Below are 21647 nucleotides of genomic sequence, written 5' to 3' on the forward strand. Positions count from 1 at the left end.
ATAGTGAAGCAGCATTAGCTTATGAGTTATGCTGGTGAACTAGATAAATGTGGAGACGGGCAGTAGATAACAGATAATGAGATAAAGTGGAAAGAACTAAAGGAAAAAATCATAAAAACGAAGGAATTTTGTATTGTGATGTTTCATAGAGTTAAAATTGTAAAAAGAGCAAAGGGAGTGGAGTAATTCGTTCATGTTGGAGTTTGGGATGTAGGTACAAGTGAACGTAAGATGAGACAAAACAGTAGCACTCGTTCTTCATTCTTGTTATCTTCTCTGCACCTTTAAGGGAACCCTCCTGCTACTCCTTACTAACACTGGCTTACCCTAACCCTTGCCCTGTCCCAAACCGTAATCCTCACCTTAAGTATCAAAAAACCCTTTCTGTAACAGCTTGAGCACACACACTACACTAAAACTAGGACTTCAACTTCACCCTGCTTTAATCCAAAACTCCTACATTCTAATGCTGAAACCTTCAGAATATTTAAAGATGAATGTTTTGGTGAACAGAACAATCAATCACACTTCATAGTCATTCGCTCCATTGGTCAACAGATTATTTAGTGGAGTGAATAATAGGTTTAAGTCCCAGAATTATCATCCATTTTTTGAGGTTAGCAGCTGTTTTGCGCTGTATATGTGAAGCTAAGATTTTGTAAGGTCTGGAAAAAGTGCAGCAGAAGTTCTTCCCTTGAGGGTTGGCATGTATGTCAGTCTTCTTTATGAGTTGGTTCTTGTAACGTGATATAGCCCATGTACATGAACAGACAGCAAAATTTTTATGGGATACAGGGAGTTCTGTATTTCAGTTGAATTCTAGAATGTAATTTTTTACACATTATGCAACTGTGAATAGATGTGAAAAAATACTGTGCAATCCTCGTGCATGGTGCACTTCTTTTATTTTTATTTTACACCAGTGGTTCGCTGCTTCTCATTACTATTTTACTTACTTTCATCCCGTCTCCCTTTTGTCTGGTAGTAACTAATCACCTCCTTCCAATTTTTCTTTCTTTTTCTCTTAGCTCTCTCATCTTCCTCTGCTTTATACTTTTTACATGTCTAGAAATCTCGTGTCCAGCTCCCCTTTTTGGCAAATGCCCCTTGTTTTCCAGTTTTTTAGCCAATACACTATTCACCTCTGTAGCCTAATTATTTCCTGCCAACCCCTCCTTCATTTCCTATCACCCCACATGCAAAAATTCATAGAGGATTTCTCCCTCTTTTCCATATCCTATTCCAGATTTTCACAGCCTCTGTCCAGATCTTGTGTACCCAGGTACACACACACACACACACACACACACGTGTTTCATGCCTGCCTCTTATGTCATCCATCTTCAGTATCTCTAGTGTGTTTTCCTTCCATCCTTATGTAATATTTTTGGTGCGAGATCCCGTGTGCGCAACAATCTTAATATCTGATCTGTCACCCCATGCATTTTCTGCATCTCTGATGTTGTTTTGAGGACTTTTTACCCTTTAGTTACCTCTGTCTTTTATCCTTTTCCCTTCTCCATCCTTTTCCCCCCTCTTTTTTGTGGCTTCCTATGCTTTCCTCTTCAAATGTTTATAAAACATTTTGCTTTCACCTTCCCTCTTTTCCCATTCTCCAGCCAGATTAATCCAAAATATTGTTATTAGATGTTCTTCTATTCTTCTGTTGCAGTATTCCTGATTTAAGGAAGTTGCCTGCCAAGACGACAACCAGATGTCAACCAGTATACCAAAGTCTTTTACTACCTAAGGTGTGCGTGTACCGTCTCACATTTGCTGACAGCAGATGTAGACCATAAGAGACATAAGCATGCATCACCCTCAGAACGACTTTGCCGTCAGTCGGTTCACCAGTCCTAGATGTCATTCTGCTGTCAGTATCGCTATTCTTCAGATAAGTGCCCCATTGGGGAAGCCATTGTTTTTTTGCTACTTTTCTTTATCTGTGAGGTTCATGTCATTAAGAAAAGGGAAGTGTGACTGTGGATAACAGATTTCACATAAAGACAATCAAACTCCGTGCCTTTTCTGCCTAGGCCCTCAGCACGATCACATCTCCTCTACTATTTGCCAATTGTTTGTACTGAAAACTCTCAGGAGTCTGTTATCGTCCCTTGTGATATATCTTGAACACCAAATTCTCAAGCTTCTTGCAAAAAGTGCGATAGACGCCCCTCTGGATTTGACGATCGGGCCTATAAAATGGTAAGCCAAAAAACACAGGCCCGAATCTAAAGCTGTACCTGTCAAGTCAGACGTCTCTCCAGAACTGCATGACAACTTAGAGACGCGTGCCGACTGTGATCCAGAGACAGAGAATCAAGCTTGTTTCACAGTTCGTCTTGGCTCAAGATGTTTGCACGTCTAGAGAGGCTTCTCAGATGTCAGCTTCCAATGTCCAGAGGGATCCAAGGCTTATAGTGTTGGAAGACCCTGGGGAATTACCCAGATTGTCGTTGTGGAGGATGTCGAATTCGATATTGTAGAGTGCAGGCCTACATCTGGCCCTCCTTTGCACCGCATAGATACACCTGCAAACAAGAAACAAAAAAAACAAACTTGTCTCTCCTTCCCCTAATCCACAAAAGGAATGGTTGAACTTTTCTCAAGGCTTCTTCAAGGCCTTTATTGGCCATTAGGCCTCCATCAGGTTGCGCTGTTTCCCGTCCGCCCCGGCCTTCTTTCCCTAGGAAGAGACCTACGCCCCATCTTACTTTGGATGAAGGCTCCTCTTCTGAGGAGGAGGCTGAAGAATTGGATTATGCCTCCCAAATTTCCTCCCCTTTGGATTATGCCTCCCCAGAAGAGGGCTCTAATGGGACAGATTTCTTTTGGGGAAATCATCTGCCGAATGCAGGACCACTTCAAGTGGCGACTCCCCCTCTTCCAGGTTCAGACCCCCAGTCTTTCAGCCATCCCTCCTGTAATCCCTGCATTTCTGGATGCCTTTGTACATCCATTTCCACCCACCCAGACTCTCGGCCCCCGGCACCTAAAAAGCCTGACAGGTACTATAAAAGTACCCTGGGTCTGACTATTTCTTTTTAAGGCACCTGCTTCAAATCCTTTAGTTATTTCTGTTGCCTCTGAAGAGGCCTCCAGGTCCATTCCTTCCTCTTCCCTTGTGGCTTCAGATAAAGACAGCAGACAGTTGGAGAAGCTGGGAAAGAAATGTACCTCATTAACCCTTTTTAAGCGCAACCTGGATAACTGGATGGGGAACAGAAAATACATCCCTGGGATTCCACCCGTCTCTGGACAGTGGCATAGGGTGCTGACCTGTTGGGAAATGGACTGAATTTTTGGCTAGGCTTTTAAGGGCCTCTGGGCTAGTAGCTTAGTAATTTACTATGATCTTTACCTCTGCTATCCTGGCCTTTAGAGCTTTAAATTATCAGACACACATGACCACGTACAACTTGGGAGCTCCTTTCCCAGGTCTCAAAATTAGTATCAGATATGCCCAACTCTGCAAATAAGACCCTGGCATCCCCTCTCCTTGCCACCTCCTCTCAGGTAGCCATACGTTCTGTCAAATGCACCTGTGATGCAGTAGAAGCCTCCCCTAGGGCTGCTGCTTCCCCTTCTGCCCTTAAAAGATTTGCCTGGCTAAGGCTTCAGTCTCTAGTTGAGGATATCAAGGCAAAACTGATGGATGCCCCCCCCCCCCCCCGAATTATACTTTCCTGTTTGGGAAACCTTCTGGAGAGCTCTTCAAATCTCTGCAGGAAAAAAGCCAAGAGCATTTTGGTATCCCCTGTGCCTAAGTTTCATAGGAGTCATCCTGCAAAACAAACTTTCATATGCAGGCAATCCAGAGCACCTCAGTCTAGTCCCCAAAAGAGGGCAAAGAAGACCTGACAGTTTAATTCCTCTTCTGCTGCTGTTCCTCGTGTAACCAAGCAGGCCTTTCCTGATCAAATGGGCTCATCTTTGTGACTCTTGCAACAACCAGTTCCCCTGTCCCAGTGCCTTTCCCTCTCCCTTCCTTCCTTGGAACTCATCACTCAGGACTCTTGGGTGTTAAGTATTATAAAAAGGGAGTATTTCATGGTTTCGCACAAAGTATCTGCCTTCAGGGGAATTCCGGTACCAGCAAAAGATCAGCTCTCCCTTCTCCTGCCAGTTCTACTAAAACTCCTACAGCAGGGCACAATAGAACCTGTTCTCCATGGGGAAGAGGGAAGGGGCTTTTACTCCCATCTTTTCCTAGTTCCCAGAAAGGAAAGACCCTTGAGACCAATCCTAGATCTCTCCTCCCTCAACGATTTCCTCGTAGTCCCCTCTTTCAAAATGTTAACCCACAAACACCGTTTCCTCTTGTCCTTCCTCAGGCATTTCTAGCTTCAGTAGATGTCAAGGATGCCTACCTCCATATCCCAGTTCATCACAGATGCAGGAGATTCCTACTATTTTCTGTGGGATCCTCACACTATCAGTTCTCAGTTTCACCTTTTGGACACTCTATAGCTCCAAGAGTCTTCACAAAATGTCAAGCCCCAGTAGTAGCCTTTTGCAGGTTCCAAGGAATCTTAATTTACCCATACCTGAACGACCTCTTAATCCAAGCCACTTCTCAAGCAGAATTGTACACATCCCTCCAAATGGCAATTGCCCTTCTTCAAAGCCTGGGATTTACCATCAGCTTCAAGAAATAATCCCTGGATCTAGCCCAAGATCTCATATTTTTGTAATCTCCCTTATGTCAGGAATACTGCAACAGAAGAAAAGAACCTAGATTAGTTGTCCAAGAATATACCATAATGATAGATGTCCTTCTCTTCTCTGCAGTATTCCATCCCTCCCTCCTTTCCCCACGTCTTGCTTTTCTCAAGTGCACGTATCCTCATTCCCCTTAAACGGTTTCACTGTCTGGGGCTTCATTTCTGAGGGTGGTGTGTATGTACGTTTCTTTTGTGGCTGTCTGCTGTCTGCCTTAGGTAGTAAAGGATTTTGTCATACTGGCCGACGTCTTGGCAGGCAACTCCCTTAAGTCTGGAGTACAGCAACAGAGAATAGAAGGACATCTATCGTGGTAAGTTCTTACACAACTAATTTTTCTCGTAGGGATTTAAATACGGTCCGTTCCTCCTGCAGCTTCCATTGATAATTCCTGTTCTCCTGTTATCCCTTTTTCTTACCTCCCATATATATGCCTTTCTTTCCCTTTTCAGTGTGCAGTGTTGCTGTATCCGTTTAGTGCCTCCTCATTCCGTCTCCTATATTTTTCCTGCCATCTTTTTGCCCTCTCTCCTCTTGCCTTATGGTCTACCCCCATGTCCCACAATCTTTTTGCCCTCTCTCCTCCTGCCTTTTGGTCTCTGTACCCACCTAAGTAGATTATATGTTAAGGCCTGCATTGATATGTGTCTGCGTTCCCAGCCCCCCTTTTTTGTACTTAGTCTTAGCTTTTTTTTGCGACCCTTCTCTCTTTCCCTTTTTGTGTCAACCCATCCGGGTCATCCTGTAATTGTATTGGTTTAGACTCCCATTGCCTCTACTGCCATTTTTTTTCTACATGTGCTATAACTGGGAGAATTGTAATTCTAATTGCATTGTTTCTGCCCAGTTGTGTGTGTGTATGTGTTTTATGTCCTCTCCTTTCCAGTATCCCATGAATTTTCTTTCATTTCTAAATTCTTTTGTATTCTGTCATTTCATGTAGTCTGAGATATCTGAGGTATTCTTTCTCCTGAATGTCCCACCTTTCCTGTTAATTTTCTTTCTCCTGTCCTGACCACCACTGTATTTCTGGTTGTATCTAACCCATCAGGCCCCTTTCTTGCAATACCTGGCAGTACTTCCTCTCTAGACATCTCAACAAGAGTGAAGTTGTCTTTGTACATCAGGTACACTGACAGTATTACTTTTTTTTTTTTTTTTTTCCTGTAGTTTCCAAGGTATTAAAAGTAGATGTCCAAACAAGCCCCCAGGGCTCTTCTAGCTAGTCACAGAAGATGCATTTCTAAAAGGATACAAGGACTAAACAAGTCCTGCATGCTATGACTGCTAAGAGGTTACCTTTGTCTGACATAAATGGCATCTACTGAGACAGACTCCCCATCCGCATAAAGCAAAGTTCATCCTTGTACGTATTGAAGCACAGCTTGGATCTGCGGATTGGAAACAGAAGATTTACTCCAGTACTGTCTCCTGTACTACTAATGGACAGAGGCAGTTCTTAAATGCTTTATCCCATACATGGGTCCCCTCAAATTGTCTATGGTATGATCTCATTTATTCTGATTCTATACTGATCCTGTTGACTTAGCCAACCTGCTAGCTGATAGGTTCAGTGCAAACTTCACTCCCATCCCTCCTAAAGGCCCATTCAACATCCCCCATACTTTTCCCACACCTCACATCTCTCTAGATCAAGTGTTAAAGGCCCTATCCAAGGCAAAGAACACAGCTTCCATGTGACCTGATAGTATCCCAGGCTGTGTTGTGTACCATCTCTAGCAAGAACTAGCTTCGCCATTGAGCACCCTATTCAACCACAGCCTAATTTTATTTTATTTATTTTATTTTACATTTGTTGACCGGGCTAACCACAGCCTAATTACAGGTTTTATTCCAGCAGATTGGAGAACTGCCATTGTCATCCTTGTGCACAAAGGTGGTATCACTACTGACCTGGGAAACTATCACCCCATTAACTTGACAAGTCTGATCTGTAAAGCCATGGAGCGTATTATTATGGATCTCATAAATTAGGACATAGGCAGTCTCCAAGCACTTGACCCCAACCAGTTCGGATTCATCAAGGGCAGATCTTGCCTATTTAACCTGGTTGACTTCTTTGAGACTGTCACCAAGGCCCTTGATGAGGGAAGGTCAGTACATACAGCTTACCTTGACTTGGCCAAGGCCTGTGACACAGTCCCCCACTCGAGCATCATTAAAAAGCTAACAAAACTTGGTGTAAATCCCTATCTCATCAGATGGGTGGTGAGCTGGCTCACCGATAGGACCTACAAGGTCAAAACAGGCACCACCACCTCCAACAGACATGTCGCTAGTGGTGTTCCCCAGGAATCTGTCCTGGGACCCCTGCTTTTTGACATCTACTTCTCAGAGATTTAGGCAAAGGGCCTGTGGCTGACAATGTTTGCGGATGACTGTAAGTTGGGTGCTGTCATTGACTCTCCAAATGATGTTAACATACTGCAAGAGGGTCTCACAGCTCCAAATAACTGGTATCAAAGTTATGGCCTTAAGATAAATGCAACAAAATGCATTATCATATCATATAATTCGACAAAAACACGGCCCTACTGATTACCACATCAGCAGCAAACCCCTAAGCATGCAACCCGTGGTGAGACATGAGTACTCAGGTTGACAACCGTCTCTCCTTTGACCATCATGTGGCGGCCGTGGTCAGAAAAGCCTTTTACTTGGTTCATCTCATAAGTAAAGGGATTGCATCTAGAAAAAAAGAGGTTATTTACCTCTCTGTACTCCTTCCTCATTAGGCCTGTAATTGAGTATAATGCCCCGTTTAGTATGTACCTCTCCAAACACCTGCACCAACTGGTAAGACCACAGAAGTAGCTCACAAAGAGAATCCATGGCCTCCGACACTTGTCCTGTGTGGACAGGCTCAAATCACTATCGCTCTACTCTGTATGATACAGATTGCTCAGAGGTGATCTGTGTCTTGCCTACAAGGCAGTATTGGATCCTGCTCTACTAGAGGTGCTCCATATCTGTAAGTGTAACTCCTTGCACATTACCCGCTTGGTAGGGCTAAATCCAATATGTGACATTAAGAAAACCTGCTGGAGAGACAGGCTCATCTCCCAGAGGCTGCCCTCTCTCTGGAATGGACTTCCCATGCATGTCAGAGTACCTTGCTGACCCTCTTCAAGTGCAGTCTTGATGAGTGGATGGGAAACCACAAATTTGTCCCAGGGGTTCCACCTTTGTCCCTCATTGACTGGGGCGATAGGGGATAACTGAGGATTTTTTTGGGGGGGATAAACGCTTGGCTAGGCTTGTAAGGCCCCTAGGGCCATTAGCCTAGTAACCTCCTATGATCCTATACTCATTGGGGCTAATTTATATGCTATCCATGTCATTGGTCTTTGATATAACCTTGGATCCAAGCCGGCAACTTCTAAGACAGATCCAGAGCTCAAGCTCCTCCCCTTCCCATAATCCCCTGCTACCTTCTAACCAACCCTCCGATCTCGTTTGCCACTGAAATGCTTCAGACATGGTCCAAGCTCAGACTAGCAGTTAACAGGTAAGTGGTTATTTTTGCTAAGTTATTTTCTCTCTCCCCCTCCCCATCTGTAGCTTAGTTGAATTTGCATCTCCTCCCAGTTACTAAATCCTTTACTTGGGATTCCCTCCTCCTCTTCCGCTGTTTACTGCTTCCTGCTCTTTTTACTTTTAGGGTAGTTTAAAAAAAGAATTCTCTCTATCCTTTCCTCTTTCTAGTAGTAGTGTATTTACAGCTGGTGTGCGTGCGTGTGTCTGTGCGTGCGTGTGTCTGTGCGTGCGTGTGTCTGTGCGTGCGTGTGTCTGTGCGTGCGTGTGTCTGTGCGTGCGTGTGTCTGTGCGTGCGTGCGTCTGTGCGTGCGTGCGTCTGCGTACGTGTGTCTGTCTGCGTACGTGTGTCTGTCTGCGTACGTGTGTCTGTCTGCGTACGTGTGTCTGTCTGCGTACGTCTCTCTGTCTGCGTACGTCTCTCTGTCTGCGTACGTCTCTCTGTCTGTCTCTCTCTGTCTCTCTGTCTGTCTCTCTGTCTCTCTGTCTCTCTCTGTCTCTCTGTCTGTCTCTCTCTGTCTCTCTGTCTGTCTCTCTCTGTCTCTCTGTCTGTCTCTCTGTCTCTCTGTCTGTCTGTCTCTGTCTGTCTGTCTGTCTCTGTCTGTCTGTCTGTCTCTGTCTGTCTGTCTCTGTCTGTCTGTCTCTCTGTGCTTAGCATGGCTGAAAAACCTTCTGGGTTTAGGGGATGCTCCTCGTGCGGTCAGAAGATGCCATATTCTGACTCACATGAGGAGTGTCTGTATTGTTTGAGGTTGGGGAACCTGCAAGGTTGAATGCGACATCTGTGCCGCATTCAACACCAGGGTCCTGGTGGAGTGCCACAATAAGCTTTTACTGGAGGGGCTTGGCTCATGGTGGTCCTCTGCTCTCAGACTCCCCTTCCAAGCCCTCGCAAGAGCCTAAGAAGAGGCTGTCTCCTCCCTTGGTGGAGGGAGGGGTCCTCTTCTTCTCTCCCTAAGAAGCATAGGCTGTCAGATCATAGATCCCAGGATCCAAGTCCAACCTCTTCAGCTTCAGATGCGAGATCCGTCGTTCTGAGTGCCTCAGATCAGACTCTCAGATCCAACGCCTCAGAAGAGTGGAGGCCTTCAGATAGAGTAGCTGCAAGCCGTCTGTGGATCTGACCAGTTTCATATCTGTCCGGCATGCCATCCAAAGCGTTGGATCCAACTAGGCTGTCTGATCTGACAGTCCTGTCAGATCCCACTGTAATTGAAAGTTCCCCTTCTCAGTCCTCCAAGAAGTCGGATCCGACTCGGAGTAGATCCCCTTCTCTGGATCATAGGGCTGTGGGATCCAAGGTTGGATCCCCAGCAAGATCTGGCCACTTGTCAGCTTCATCCAGGTCTTCCAGAAATCATCTTTCCTTGGATATGGATAGAATAACTAGGAGTTTCCTCAAGGCCTAATTAGAGTTGGGCTTTTTGCCGTCCCCTGCCCATGTGGCTAGGAGACCCTCCACATCTACAAGACTCCACTCTCCTTTTCCATTACAACAGGTTGTGGAATGTCAGGACCAGGGGATTTCTAGTGAGAGGCCACCGGTGTTGGGGACCCCCCCCCTTCCCGACACAGTTAGGGTCTCTGGCTGGCTCTGTTCCACTGCCAGTCACCCAATCAGCAGGAGCAAACTGCTCTGGAAATCCATAAACTGCTAGACTATAGTCATTCATGAGGTCCCGCCAGATCAAAGAGAATCTGGTTTTTACTCTAGATTCTTTTTAGTGCCAAAGAAGACTGGACCCGAGACCCATCCTGGATCTCGGTTATGTAAACAAATTCATATAAAACTGCAAATTCCAGATGATCACGGTTGTGTCAGTTCAACCACTGTACCAGAAAGGCTACTGGATGTGCTTTATAGATCTGAAGGGTGTGTATACTGTCACATAGAAATGAACAGATGATCCCGAAGATTCCTTAGCTTCCGTCTGGGAGCCAGTCTTCATTACTTCAGAGCCCTTCCCTTTGGTCTCACCACAGCCCCCAGGGTGTTCACCAAATGCATGGCAGTGGTTCCAGCTCATCTAAGACTGCATGGATTTATGGTGTTTCCTTATTTAGACAACTGGCTTCTCACTGCATCAACCAGGCATCTATTAATAACACCCAGAGACTATCTTCTTCAGTTGACTGACTCTCTAGGTATCACCGTAAATCTTGCAAAATCAAAACTTCAACCAATATAAGCCTGGACACAGTGAATCTTCAAGCGTTCTTACCACAGAGCAGAATTTTACATGTCAGTCAGGTTCTGTCTCATCATTTTCCTCCAGCCAAACTGATTTAAAGAGATGTGGGATCAATGGCTGCTGCAATCACTTTAATACCAACAGCTCATTTTCACATGAGAATCCTTCAGTGAACTTTACAAGTGCAATTGTCCATTATACATCAGTCCTTACAATTTCTAATAAAACTGTCCAGGGTATGCAAAGACTCAGTGTGGTGGATCCATTCCAGTAAGATTTGCCAAAGTCGCCCCTTTATCCTTCCTCCAACCATTGCCATGTTGACCATGGACACCTTCCAGTTTGCAGGGGACATTACTTGGGACAGAATGTTCAAGGCACATGGACCCTAGTAGAGATTGAATTGCGTGCAAATGTCCTGGAGTTGAGTGGTCCTATTAGCACTGTAGGCCTTCCAGAACTCTCTCTCCCTCTGGGGACAGTTGCTATTAAAATGTGCAGTATGTCAGTGGTTTGATACATCAACAAACCAGGGGGGAACCAGATCTTACCCTTTTGTTGAGCAGCAATGAGAGTTTGGCAATGGGCAAGCTCATCCAACTGCTTTCTTATAGTGGCACACATTCCTGAGAAGTCAAATGTACTAGCGAACAGGCTTAGCAGAAATATTCTGATGTCTGACTAGTGCTTTCTGTCAGTCAGTGGCAAACATGATCATCCCCCAGTGGGGTCAACCATGCTGTGACATATTTGCCTCTCCCCTCAACACGTTCAACAGGTTATTTGCCCTAATCCCCCCCTCAAAGAGACTCCCCAAGAGATGCTGTATTCACATTTGGCCCTCCAGTCTTCTTTATGCTTATTCCCCTCTACCCCTAATTCCCAAGTTTCTTCAGAAAGCTTTCAAGTTGAAGAGCGAAGTAGTCCTCATTGCCCCCTTTGTCCTCAGCAGATTTGGTTTCCCTTCCTGTGTTCTCATCTGATATGTCATCCATGGACACTGTACATGTCCTCCATGGACACTGTACCCAGACCAGATCTCCTCTTGCAACCGTCAGGCCTGACTCATCCGAACATTCCAGGCCTCAAATTGACCACATGGATTCTCCAGTTCTAGGGATGGCTAGACATTCCAGGCTTTCCTCTCCTGTTTGTAGAATTTTGTTTTGATCTGAGAAACCCTCTATAATAAAGTTTTACAAAAGTAAATGGAAGAGATTCACCTTATGGGCTCAACAGAGAGATTTGGATACTTTTTATGCCCTAATTCATGCTGTTTTAGAATTTCTAACATTTCTTTTTCAAGGCGGGGTTAGTTTCTCTGCTATTAAAATGTTAAGTTGTCAATCTCGCCTTCATTCTTGCTTGATGGGTTCGGAGCCGATCCCTCGGCTCCGACTTGGCACTTGCTTTAGCTCGAGAACTCCTTTTACCAGCTCGAGGCAGCCCCATATCCCATGATGCAAGGCAGGAAGTACCCAGATCTCGTTTGCCGCTTCGCTTGGGAGGTCTTCTCTTTACCAGCTCCTGGTAAGTAATTCACTTTTGTGACATTTAAGCCCCTTTTTACTTAAAAACCTTTTATATTTGATAGTTTAACTTTAAACTTAATTTTTCTGCCTCCTTGGAGGCAGTCGGGGGAAGATTATCACTGTACCCAGAAGCCTGGCATTCCCTCACTCAAGACAGATGGGTACAGTCGATCATATCCAAGGGTTACATAATTCCTTTCGAGGAAAGTCCCTTCCCCTCAAGTTCCCTTCCAGATGTACCACCCGGTCTAAGGGACATTGCAGAGTTAGAGATCGCAAAACTACTGCAAAAAAGAGCCATTCAGCCAGTTACAATAGACCATTCAGAGCCCGGAATCTACTCAAGGTTCTTTTTGGTCCCCAAAAAGACGGGAGACTGGAGACCAATATTGGATCTCAGCAGAAACAAGTCTGTCAAGAAGACAAGATTCCGAATGGTCACTCTTCAGTCAATTCTGCCCTTCTTACAGAAGGACAACTGGATGTGCTCAATAGATCTTCAGGATGCGTACTATCACATCAAAATTCACAGACGCTCCAGGAGATTTCTCCGCTTTCGGCTGGGGTCCAGTCATTTCCAGTTCAGAGCCCTGCCCTTTGGTCTCACTACAGCCCCCAGAGTGTTCACCAAATGCATGGCAGTGGTCACGGCTCACCTGAGACGTCAAGGATTCCAGGTGTTTCCGTATCTCGACGACTGGCTCCTGTCAGCCACCACCAGGCATCAGCTTATACAAGCCAGGGATTACACAATAGACCTTTGTTCTCATTTGGGCATCTCAGTCAACTACGAAAAGTCATCCTTATCGCCCTGCCAGTCTATTACCTTCATAGGCGCAAACTTAAACACTGTTCGGATGTCAGCTACCCTTACAGAACAAAGAGTTTCAGACATTCAGACTCATGTCAGGATCATTCTGGCCAGCAAAAGGTACAGGCCAGAATGGTTCTAAAGGTATTAGGTCTTATGGCTGCGGCCATCACTCTTCTTCCCTGGCTCGATTCTACATGCGCCTCCTTCAGTGGATGCTGTTCACACAGTGGTCATACCAGCAACTCCCAATGCGTCACCAGATTCTGGTGACACAAACATGCAAAGAACATCTTGCTTGGTGGATCACATCGTCTCAGGTTCACCAAGGCAGGTGCTTTGTACCTCCGTCCCCGATAGCCACTGTCACCACGGATGCCTTCCTGATCGGGTGGGGGGGTCATTATCAGGGCAGGATGGTTCATGGGACGTGGCAACCGTTCGAGTACCATCTGCACATAAATGTCCTGGAGATGAGAGCAGTGTTTTTAACGTTGCAAGCCCTCAACGACTTTCTTCCCGTAGGGACAATTGCAGTCCACACAGACAACATGTCTGTAGTTTGGTATATCAACAAACAGGGCGGAACCAAGTCCTACCCCTTGTGTCGAGAAGCGCTCAGACTATGGCAATGGGCGATCTCCTCTCATCGGTTTCTGGTAGCAATGCATATCCCTGGGAAAACCAACATTATAGCGGACAGATTGAGCAGAGCTATTCTCATGCCTCACGAGTGGTCTCTCAAGCAATCCATAGCGGAAGAGATTTTTCTGGAATGGGGTCGTCCATGTTGCGATCTTTTGCTACTCCCCAAAACAGCAAATGTCCAGACTTCTTCAGCCTCTTCCTCTATCAGGCCATCCCCAGAGACGCTCTGGCGCAGGATTGGGCCCAGGGACTTCTTTATGGCTTGCGGCCATTTCCTCTGAGCCCTCAGGTGATCCAGAAAGCTACCGTTTGAGAGCCAAATTGATTCTCATTGCCCTTACTGGCCTCGACAAGTTTGGTTCCCGTTCCTCCATCGCCACCTTTTGGTGCAGCCGTGGCATCTGGACCCAGTGCCAGATCTACTGATTCACCAATCCGGTCAGCTGCACCGGTCAATCCCTTCTCTCAACCTCACAGCATGGTTGCTCCACTTCCTTCCTTAGCCAGGCTTCCTTTGATCTCTAACCCAGTTAGAGATATCATAGTAACTTCACTAAAATCCTCTACCAGGAGGATTTACGAGCAAATGGAACGTTTCTCTTATTGGGCTAAGGCCCAAAATATTGATCCTTTTACTGCCCCTGTTCAAGCAGTTCTGGACTTCTTAGCAGAGATTTTTCATGCAGGCTCCTCTTCTTCCACAGTCAGAGTTCAGTTGGCTGCTATTTCTAATTTTCATGTTGGGATAGCAGATCATAATATTATGTCCCATAGGCTCTGCAGGGCCTTCTTGAAAGGAATTTTCCTACTAAAGCCTCCAATCAGGAATCCTCCTCCTCAGTGGGATCTAAATTTAGTGCTGACATCCTTGATTCTTCCCCTTCGAGCCAGCTGTTTCTTGTTCCCTGAAATATCTTTCTTGGAAAACTTTATTCCTAGTGGCTATTACATCTGCCAGGAGGGTGTCTGAACTTCATGCTCTTCGGTTCGACCCCTATTTGATTTTTCACAAAGACAGAGTATCTTTGAGAACTAATCCATCATTTTTACCTAAGGTCGCTTCAAAAACAATCTGAATCAATCCATTGATCTCCTGTATTTTTTCCTAACTATTCAGATAGAGCTGAACAAAAGCTACATTATCTTGATGTCCACCGTCAGCTTAGATATTATTTGGACAGAACAAAAAAATTTAGGAAATCTGATCAACTTTTTGTTTCCTATGCGGATAATAAAAAAGGCCTTCCTGTTTCTAAAGTGACTTTGTCCAGATGGCTTTCTTCGGTCATCACTGAAATTTATACGATCAGGGAAAACAGCTGTGCTCAAAACCTAAAGCACATTCAACTAGGAGTTTAGCTACTTCTACAGCCTTTCAAGCTAGACTACCTTTAGACACTATTTGTGCAGCGGCCACTTGGGCCACTCCTCACACTTTTGTTTCCCATTACAAATTGGACTTGGCCTCCAGGGACAGAGCCAGTTTTGGCTCTACAGTCCTCAAGAGTTTGTTCCATTGAGCCACCCAGGATAGAGGTGCTAGGGACGCGGTCCCATCAAGCAAGAATGAAGGCGAGATTGACAACTTAACATTAAGAAGTTATGTACCTACCATAACGTTCCATGTTAGTTGTCTTCTTTCGCCTTCTTTCTTGCGACCCTCCCTCCTTCCCCCTGGCCTGGACAGACCTTGTATAAGAAACTATAATGCTAAAGACCATTTAGACCTGGTCCTTTTTCCATCTGTAAGTTTCTTCTTCCTTTGGGAAGTATTGTTTATGCTTGGTGTTATTGCCCTTTTGTCAACAAACGAGATCTGGGTACTTCCTGCCTTGCATCATGGGATATGGGGCTGCCTCGAGCTGGTAAAAGGAGTTCTCGAGCTAAAGCAAGTGCCGAGTCGGAGCCGAGGGATCGGCTCCGAACCCATCAAGCAAGAAAGAAGGCGAGAGAAGACAACTAACATGGAACGTTATGGTAGGTACATAACTTCTTATTTCAGCTGACTGCCATTTTGAATTTTCACATCGGAGATGATGCTTTCCCTTTGGCATGTAAGTTGTGCAAGGCTTTTCTTAAGGGTACTTTTTTTTTTACTTAGGCAACCTATTAAGGAGCCTATACCACCTTGGGATCTTAATTTAGAGTAGTACAGAGTCTGTTAGTCGCACTTTGAATCCTCCGCAAAAGTGGACCTCAAGTTTCTCAGAAAACAGTTTTTCTCGTAGCCATAACTTTGGCAAGGCAAGTGTTTGAACTCCAAGCACTCCCTTCAAATCCGCCTTCCTTGACCTTCCATACGGACAGAGTTGCCTTACCTACAAATCCATCTTTTTTTTACCCAAAGTTGTGTCAGAAGCAGATATCAATCAAGTCATCAATTTGCCAGCTTTCTTCCCTAAATTTGAGAATAAAGATGTACATAGACAACTTCATTTCTATCTTCATAAAATGTAGGAAGACTGATCGATTATTAGTTTCCTTTGCCAAAAACAAATTTGGTAGGCCTGTCTCAAAAACTGCAATAGCCAAATGGTAACTGATTATAGTTCACATGTGTACTCCTTAAAAGGCTTCACCTTGCCAAGATGACCAAAAGCTCATTCATCTAGGTCAGTGGCTACATCAACTGCTTTTTGTTCCAGAGCTTCCATTGATATTTGTCCAGATGCCACTTGGTCTAAAGCTCATACCTTTGTGGCTCATTATAAATTGGACATAGTCTCCAGGAATAGAGCTGCATTTGGCTCTGGGGTACTCTGAAACATCCTTCCATGAGGGGCCACTGAAGGTTACTGTAGCTGGGAACTGTCCCATTCATTGAGGAAAGAATGAAAATGACAACATCAGATATTGAAGCTACGTAGTTAACGTTGCATGAGTGTTCATTTTCATTCTTCCTTAGCTTCCCTCCCACCTTCCCCCTCCCTTGTCTTTGGGAATGACCTGATGGAGTTTCAGATACCATTTTTCCAGTTTGAGCCTCTGTTCTATTCTGTTGCATCGTCTGCATTTTATATCCATGTTATGGTTGTTACATTTTCAAACATAGCTTAGAGGCAGCAAATGCAATCTGAGGTGAAGCAGTGATCAGGGACATTGAGTAAAGGGAGGAGCTCGAGAGTCTGATCCTAGACTGCAAGAAAAAAGTGGATGTGTTGGATCCAAAGATTGGATCCAAACCCATTTGTTGAGAAAGAATAAAAATGAACAACACAGATGCATAGTTATGATAACTATATAATTTAAATTTTTGTATTAATGTATAGTTTTAAGTAATAATTTAATAAAAGTTGATGAAGTTACATTTGTGACGAAAAACGCAGAGAAATAGTTCAGCGTTTCTATGTGGATTTTAGTACTTGGATTTAATAAAGTCTGTTCCTGTGGCTCGTGGCTCCTAGTGCTTCTATTTTCTGTTCGGTCAATTTAATAAAAGTGTTAAAATGTAGGAAATTGTTAGTATAATAAAGAGGTTTAGGAGTAGAAATATATTGAGGTGGTATATTTAAAGACAGGCAGTATAACACTAAGCTAGAAATGAGGCACGTGAAGAGATGTTCATTGTGTTTCACTGTTGCAGTCATCACTGTTGGGTTCTTCCTGCCGGCAGGCAGCCCTCGGTCAGCCAGAATCCCAAAGTCTGGGTCCGGCATAGGCTGTGTACTCACCCTCCCTGACGTCAGGGCGCCAGGGGTACAAAGCTCCCAGCCAACGCCATGTTCTCCAGTCTTTCTTGCTGCATGGTGGAAGCAGTTCGCAAGTGCCGGTCTGCTGTCTCCTGTTATTTTTGGTGCTTCATTCCGAAGACATTCTTTTCAAAGCTAAGTACCCCATTGGGGAAACTTTTTTCTTGCTCCAGACCGATGTTAGAAAGTTAATAATTGTATTTCATGTGGGAAGCAAATACCTCATAAGGATTTTCACTCTTACTGTGTATTCCTTGTCTAGGCCCTGACCACGACGTAGCTAGTTGTCTGTTTTGTGCTAGATTTAATCAACATACTATTAAACGGAGATACGATTTTGCCTTTCATTACTTTGGGAGGCGATTTAATTATAACATGTTGTCGGACACGCTTCCGACTACCGGAGTTCATAAAAGGCGCAAGGATAAGGATAGGCCTCCGAGGTCCAAATCAGACGACAGCTTACAATCAGAGCCAGCTGCTGGTTCGTCCGTCGTCAGTGAGGTGCTTTCGCAGCTCCTGTCATCGGCCATTACAGAACCGCTTGCCAAAACAGGCTCCCACGAGGAGCCAACTAGGCCTTCGAATACTCCAGGTGCAGGACCTTCGTATAATGCTCCTTCGAATGGGTCCGGAGCTGCTGTGCAGGTACCAGCTTCTGAGGGGGTTTTCAGGCCTACGCAGCTTCAGGTAAAGGCAAAGACAAAGGCAAAGACTCCTTTTAAAACAAAGACTCAAGCCCAGGCCTCCTCTGATCCAGGACCTAAGTCTCAAAAACACATGCTTAAAATGGCGGAGGACTTGTTAACTATGATTAGGGGTTCACATCCCCCTCCTGACAAAAGGCCAAGACAGGAATTGGGTTATGAATCCTCTGATTAGGCATCTGTCTCTTCAGTGTCTTCCTCTGAACAGGATTATACTTTCCCTCCTTATGAGGATTCTGATGCTGAGGAATCCATCCCTTCAGCTTCTCCTCCTGAGGATTATTCTTTTGGGGAAACTTTACATGACATGAGGGAACATTTTCACTGGGAAGGGCAGGAGTTCTCAATCTAAGAGAAGGCTTAGGGATTTCCTTCATCCCCAACACAGACCCCTGGCTATTCCTCCTGTTTTGGATATTGTGGATGATGTCTTTTCTGAGTCTAATTTAACTCCTGACTCCTTTCCTCCGGCCCCTGCTAAACCTGATAGATATTACAGAGTCCCTGACTCCCACCAGTTTCTTTATAAAAATCCTACTGATCCAGAAACCATTTCTCAGGGTCCTAAGGTTGTTAAGGCCACCACTGCTAAGAACCCTCTTCCGTCAGATAAGGATTCTAGAGCTTTGGAGAGATGGGGCAAAAAAGTGTATACTTCTGCTACTTTATCTATTAGGGCTTTAAATTGTCAGTTTCATATGTTGAAATATCAGCAATACCTTTTGTCTGTTATGAAACAAAAAATGAGTACCATTTCTGCATGTGCAGACAATAAGGAATTACATGATTTGATGCATGCTACTGAACAGGTGGGAAAACATACCTTACACTGTGGTTTTGATGCTTTGGAGGCCTGTTGCAGGGCGGCTGCCACTGGCACGGTCATTAGAAGGCATGCTTGGTTAAAGGAACAAAATTTGCCTGATCAAGTGAAAGCAAAGTTACTGGATGCTCCTGTTCAACATAATGTTTTGTTTGGGTCCAAGGCTGAAGAGGTTATAAAGAAAATGGAGGCTAAGGCAAAATCCATGCAAATGGTTAAGGATTTCTTACAAGTTCAGCCTCCTAGATTTAGCAGAAATTGGCCAGCTAAAAATTGGTCCTTTCCCAGCTCGTACAGGCCTCAGAGGGGTAGATATAGGCGCCCCAGAGGGAGGGCCCAAGCACAGACCTAGACAGTGGAGTGCTTCCACCCCCAGGGGTGGAGAAGATAGGTCTCAACCTTACAGGAAACAGGCTCAATGACTCCTCCTGCATAGCTCCAGGAACCTCTCTCCTGGAAGCTCCTCTGGGAGGAAAACTTTTTCTTTTTCACCGAAACTGGACTTACATAACCCAAGAGAAGTGGGTTCAGGATGTAGTTTTAAGAGGTTACAAATTCCACTTTCACACCTTACCAAAACCAAACAGATGGCCAGACCTACCAAAAACTCAATGGGCAGAGGCGTTAAAACTGGTGAGGTCCCTCATGGCTATGAGAGCCATAGAACTGGTTCCAAATTCAGAGACAGGACAAGGCTTTTATTCAAGACTCTTTCTAGTTCCCAGAAAGCAAAATACTTGGAGACCCATCCTGGATCTGTCAGTCTTAAATACTTTCCTGGATATACCAAAGTTCAAGATGCTTACTCTGCAGCAGCTCCTGCCAATGTTGAACAAAAATGCATGGATGGTGACATTGGATTTAAAGGAGGCTTACCTACACATTCCTATCAGACAGGAGTGCAGAAGATACCTCAGGTTCAAAGCAGGCTCGAAACATTACCAATTCTCTCTGCGCTGCCCTTTGGCTTGTCTACTGTGCCCAGGGTCTTTACCAAGTGCCTGGCACCAGTAGTAGCTTACTGCAGACTCAAGGGAATTCAAATTTACCCTATCTGGACGACTGCCTTATTCAAGCAGACAGCAAGGACATTTTACTCCATCACCTGGAATTTGTTCAGAATCTACTCAAGTACCTGGGATTCACTGTGAACGTAAAAAAGTCAAATTTGACACCCACTCAACTGATAACTTTCCTGGGTGCTCTTTTAAACGCAACAAACCAGATGGCATTCCTGACATCAGAAAAACTACAGCTGGCTTCAACTTTCAAAAGCCTGGCGTTGATGTCTCAGCTAACTACAAGGAAATTCCTGCAGGCTTTGGGTTACATGGCTTCCTGCATCCTACTCATACCATATGCAAGACTGCATATGAGGAAGATACAATGGTACCTAAAAAGCGTATGATCCCAGCATTGTCACAGTCTGGAAACAGTGATTGCGGTCTTGCCTTGCCTGCAAAAGGAATTCCATTGGTGGGCCATGGCGTGTCTTCAGAACAAAGGGAAAGCCTTCAGTCTACCTCCAGCCTACCAAGTGATAACCATGGACGCCTTGGATTATGCATGGGGAGCCTACTTGCAGGGGAAAGGCCTGCAAGGTTTTTAGACAGAGGATCAGAAGCATCTACATATCAATTTAAGAGATGTTAGCTGTGCAGAATGCCCTCTTGGCTTTCAGGGATCTTTTACAGCCAGGACAGCTACTGATACGGACAGACAACACCACAGTAATGTGATACATAAACAAGCAAGGGGGTTCTCACTCCTACCCCCTTTGCAGACTAGCCATGACTCTATGGAACACAGCACTAGCTTGCAAAGTGGACCTACAATCTCAATTCCTGCCAGGGAAACAAAACACTCTGGCAGACAGCCTGAGCAGGAACGTGTCGGACCCACACGAGTGGATGCTAGACACCCAAATATTCAAGATGATTACAGAAGCCTGGGGCTGCCCGGACATAGATCTATTTGCATCTCCCCACAACTATCAGTTACAGACTTTTTGCACAAGGACATATCACAAGCTAGCATGGAAAGTGGATGCTCTCTCATTCAGTTGGAGAAACCTCCCAGGGTATGCCTTTCCACCACTACCTCTTCTACCAAGGGTGTTATTAAAAATAAAACAGGACAAACCAAAGCTGATCTTACCAGCCCCGAATTGGCCTTGACAATTTTGGTACTCAACACTGATAAATCTATCCCAGGAACCTCCTTGGATTCTACCTCAGATTCCAAATCTTTTGTCTCAACACCACGGCCAGGTCCTGCACTCTCATATCAAAACCCTCAGCCTGGCGTATTCAGGGCCTATGATTAATCCTACTCTTTCCAAACAGGTCATGGATGTTATCTTAGAAGCCAGAAGGCCTAGCACTAGGAAATCTTATGAAGGTAAATAGAAGAGATTTTGCACCTGGATGCATGCTCAGGAGTCAGATCTTCACATTCCAAATATTCCATTGATTCTACATTACCTAACAGATATGCTGCATAAGGGTTTATCTTTTTCCTCCATAAAAATACATGCCTCCGCTATCTCTGCACATTATAATACAGACCTTCCAATTTTTTCACATCCACTTCTGAAACAATATCTCAGAGGAGCAAAGAATTTAAGGCCCTCTAGGACACCACCCATTCCTGCCTGGGACCTCAATTATGTCCTGGAAAAACTTACTCTGCCTCCTTTTGAGCCTGCTGCCACATCTGATATAAAGTATTTATCATGGAAGACTGTTATCCTACTGGCTTTAACTTCAGCCAGGAGAGTCTCGGAGTTACAAGTGCTCATGGCTGTGGAACCTTACATTATTTTTCATCAAGACAGGGTTTCTTTGAGGACTAACCCTACTTTCATGCCTAAAGTGGTTTCTAAAGTGGCTTTAAACCAAACTATTCACCTGCCAACCTTTTTCCCCAATCCACAAAATAAGGGGGAGAAGATCTTGCATTCTTTGGA

At 44.8% G+C, this 21647-nt stretch overlaps 1 protein-coding gene across 3 annotated transcripts in view; it reads left to right on the forward strand.

Moving 5' to 3' along the window:
* The window catches only part of POLR3D (RNA polymerase III subunit D), a 536125-nt gene that overhangs the window by 298365 nt on the left and 216113 nt on the right, over nt 1–21647 (forward strand). The gene's annotated exons all lie outside the window — the stretch shown is intronic.

Source organism: Protopterus annectens, chromosome 9.part0 (genome assembly GCF_019279795.1).
Source record: "Protopterus annectens isolate FY-2018-M chromosome 9.part0, PAN1.0, whole genome shotgun sequence".
NCBI classification, from domain to species: Eukaryota; Metazoa; Chordata; order Ceratodontiformes; family Protopteridae; genus Protopterus; species Protopterus annectens.